Source organism: Bubalus kerabau, chromosome 8 (genome assembly GCF_029407905.1).
Source record: "Bubalus kerabau isolate K-KA32 ecotype Philippines breed swamp buffalo chromosome 8, PCC_UOA_SB_1v2, whole genome shotgun sequence".
Lineage (NCBI taxonomy): Eukaryota > Metazoa > Chordata > Mammalia > Artiodactyla > Bovidae > Bubalus > Bubalus kerabau.
The window spans coordinates 112,019,462-112,024,047 of NC_073631.1; positions in this window are offsets into that span (position 1 = coordinate 112,019,462).

The following is a 4,586-nucleotide window of genomic DNA, read 5'->3' on the forward strand; positions in this document are numbered from 1 at the left end:
TTCTAGGTTTCCAGTTTTTCTGTAATAACCATGAATTTTTATCATCAAAAAAACAATTCTGTGGGTATATATTATTTTTTATAAATAATTTCCACTCCTTGAATGTAAGCTGGCTCCAAGAGCTTGGCAGAAAGGGAAGAGTTTGTCCCTTAGCTGTGCGTGCTAAGTCGCTTCAGTTGTGTCTGACTCTGTGACCCATGGACTGTAGCCCGCCAGGCTCCTCTGTCCATTTGATTCTCCAGGCAAGAATACTAGAGTGGGTTGCCATGCCTTTCTCCAGGGAATCTTCCCAATCCGGGGATTGAACTCACGCCTCTTATGTCTTCTGCATTGGCAGGTGTGTTCCTTATGACTAGTGCTACCCAGGAAGCCCCACCTTAGCTGTAACAGAGCCAAAATAGGTGCCTCACAAGGCACCAATGTTCAGATGAGCTGCGGGGCTCACCTTCTTCAACATCTGCTCAAAAGTGTCTCTATTATTCCTGCTGCTCTCACTAAGCAGCATTCAGGAAATCTGCATTTCTTAGAAAGAGACATTTTTGGGTAGAAAATGCAGATGAATCATGAACGTAAATATTGGGATTTATTATTACTTTTGTTGGAAAGAAAAGACTTTAATGAATTAATATGAAAATAAGATGTGGAGAATCTTTCCTTGCATCATATCTTGTGAAGAACTTATGAAATTTTCTGTATCTTTATCCAGTTGTGTTCATGTGGTGTGTGTGAGTGTGCATTAATCTAGGGCATTAATTTCTTTATTTGCGCAAATTGTTGTGTTAGATTATCTTGAGGTGGATTCCTTCAGTTCTCAGATTTCTGAAATTCTAAACCATATGTATCAGGTTTTTCTCTTATAGTTTTCTCCTGTGATGCATAGTGATTAGGCACAGAAGGAATCATTTTCTAGGGTGGTGCCGTCTATGCTAAAGGCATCTTTCCTTGAAATTGTCCCTGACGTGATACCAAAAATAATTAAGAGAGCTTCTAACTTACAGTTTTCAAGTCTTAGGGCCCATAAGCCTCTGAGTAAAAGAAGCAATTTTTAGAGAAAGGGCAAATGTTACCTTTCCAAGACAAAAAGCAGGCAATTTTTCAAATATCACCCTTTCAGGTCTGCACTCTGACCTAGCTCCAAGCTAAACTGACAGCTGCAGTCACCATTTTCATTGGAATACCTGATACGGCAGCCCAAGACCTCGGGTAGCTCTTGGCTCTGGGATAGGATTTTATGAGCATTTTTGCCCAAACCTTACTATTTGGGTAGCAGTATTGTAGTTTTTTTTTTTTTTTTTCCTTTCATTGTTTAATATAGATATAGTGCCGAAGAATTGATGTTTTTGAACTGTGGTGTTGGAGAAGACTCTTGAGAGTCCCTTGGACTGCAAGGAGATCCAACCAGTCCGTTCTGAAGAAGATCAGCCCTGGGTGTTCTTTGGAAGGAATGATGCTAAAGCTGAACTCCAGTACTTTGGCCACCTCATGCGAAGAGTTGACTCATTGGAAAAGATGCTGGGAGGGATCGGGGGCAGGCAGAGAAGGGGATGACAGAGGATGAGATGGCTGGATGGCATCACTGACTCAATGAACATGAGTCTGAGTGAACTCCGGGAGTTGGTGATGGACAGGGAGGCCTGGCATGCTGTGATTCATGGGGTCGCAAAGAGTTGGACATGACCGAGCGACTGAACTGAACTGAACTGAATAGTTATATAGTATGTTGTCACTTTGAGATGAAAATGAGGTTTAAAGTTAATTATACACAGCTATTTAAAAATTTTTAGTATTAACCAGCATTATCTATGTAGTAGAAAAACATAAAACATATTTAGTTATTCCTCTAAAGCTAAAAGTTAACTCTTATTTATAATGAATTAAGTTGTTTTTATTCAACAAACTTTTATTTCCAGAAGACATCTGAGCATTTGGTTATTTAATAACTTATAAGTATCAATTTAGAATGTTTAGGATATTTGCAACAATTTTTTCATATAGTTAATAAGTAATTCAAACAATTGTATTTGTTAATCAAAAGACTGAATGAACGAAGTGGATTTACAAGCAGAGTTCATTCTTTTCTTTTCTTTTTTTTTTTTTTTTTTTGCGCCAGGTCCTGTACTCACAGTCTCATAGGTTAGTACTCTTGCTCATACCTCGTTCTTGCATCTCTGAGAGATGCCGTGATACACATAGTTCCCAGAGCTGTGCATCTCAGCCAAGACCAGAATAGAATCCTAGTAGACTCTGGAGTCTGTTTTACAATAGTTCAGCTCAGCTGACTCTGAAAAGCTGAAGTGGGCTCTAAGACTTGAGCCTTGCCTTCATCTTCTTAAAGCATGTGGTCTTGGATCCTAGCAGTGCCTGGCAGGAGCTGAACTTGACTTGTCTGTGGTCATGCAGGCTTCCCTGGTGGGTCAGCTGGTAAAGAATCTGCCTGCAATGCAGGAGACCTAGGTTCGATCCCTGGATTGAGAAGATCCCCTGGAGAAGGGAATGGCTACCCACTCCAGTATTCTGGCCTGGAGAACTCCATGGACTATATAGTCCATGGGGTTACAAAGAGTCGGACACGACTGAGCACTTTCACTTTCTGGTCATCTAGTCTCAATTGGTCCAGCCCTGCTCTGAAAATCCTGACAGGACTGTTAGCGGGAAACTGGCATAAATGTATGAATGTGTGTGTGTGTGTGTGCGCGCGCGCACGCGTGCATGAGCACACACACGAACAGTAAGTCAGGCAAAATAAGTCACACGGAAAAACTTAAGCAGCCTCTGGACTTTCTGAACTTTTCCCCAATACCACATGCCTCCTCCCTTCCCTCCTATCCGTGTTCCTTACTTTCCTTTCAAATAACTTGTTCTTACCTTTCCAGTTGGGTCTCTCTCCATCACCCAGTCCCTTACTATTTAACTGGTACTTAAACTGTACTTCAGTACATAGCCATCATTTTAAAAATTCAGTGTTTGATAAATTTTTGAATATTTTAAAAAGCTGGTTTATAAATTTGTGGATAAGAGTCTTTATTGTTTCTTCCTTCATTTCATTATATAATTTTGACCATTTCTTTTTAAAGACATTAGTTACATATCATAAGGGACCTATAGAAAGGATGACATTACATATATCTCATGACTTGCTAACAGCAATGGATGTAAAATAAATTAGTAGATGAAGGAAAAGAGAGAAGATTGAGATTCATGGTCAGCATGGGAATTGGGGTTATGCCAAGTTTAATCTTTCTCTGCTGACCCAGTTCTTTGCTAATAAGAACAATAAGGACTGTTCTCCATTTATGAGGCTGAAGGGCCAGGTCAGATCAGTTCTGCAGTATTTTAAAACATCACTTTTCAGCTTGTGGATTCTGTCTCATACATCACAGGTCCTTCTCACTCAACATTTCATCTCCATCAGCATGCACATGTGTCCTGGAAACATCCATCTTAAAATGAATAAAACAAAACCAACCCCAAAGAAAAAACAAAAACCTCAAATGTCCTTTGACTCCACGTAATCCACCAGGTAACAGAAACATATTTCTTCCCTCTTTAAAAAAAAGTTTATTAAAATTGTGATCTCTCTTCATGGCCTCCAACTCCTCCCTCTCTTTCCCTCTTCAGCCTATTATAATTTTACTTTATCACAACTCCAGTACTCTTGAAAAACTCATTACATTTCTCCACATTGCCTAAATCTAAGGGAACTTTTTTCCTTATCTAACTTTTTAGTAATAGTCAATCCATTTTACCATCCCTTTTTTATTTAAATATGCTTTGATTATTTTCTGTGATACCACAATCTCTTCCTTCCTAATATTGTATTGACTGCTTCTTCTTGGTCATTTTTGGCCAGTCTTGTATTAGACCTTTAACACTTGGAATGTTTTAGGGTCGGATCCTGGTTTGTCTTTTATTCTTTAACTACCTGGTCTCTTTGATAATATCTTGTTTTAGAAAATATCTTTTCTTATAGATAAAAACTAGAAAATGTCTTACTTAGATATTTCTTTATTGTCTTTCCATTAGTGTTTGTGATCAAGAGAGATGGACACCTTGTCTCCATAATGGGTGAAACATAGGAGGCACTTGTTAAATATTGATATTTGCTGAACCCTGAGTCATAGAAACTTATAGTTCATTTTGGGAAACCAAGATGTGAAAACTTCAGTATTAGTTCTAGGGAAGCATCAAGTAATACTCTTTGTGATCCCATGGCCTATACAGTCCATGGAATTCTCCAGGCCAGAATACTGGAGTGGGTACCTGAAAATATGCCCTTCTCCAGAGGATCTTCCCAACCCAGGGATTGAACCCAGGTCTCCCACATTGCAGGTGGATTCTTTACCAGCTGAGCCATGCAGGGAGCCCAAGAATACTGGAGTGGGTAGCCTATCCCTTCTCCAGTGGATCTTCCTGACCCAGGAATCAAACTGGGGTCTCCTGCATTGCAGGCAGATTCTTTACCAACTGAGTTATCAGGGAAGCTCAAGTAATAGCTGAGTATACATAAAGCCCAAGTAATAGTTCAGTATGCATTTTATTGGAGAATGGTATTAGCCATCAGGATCTAAGTGCTAGGTGTGCTAATT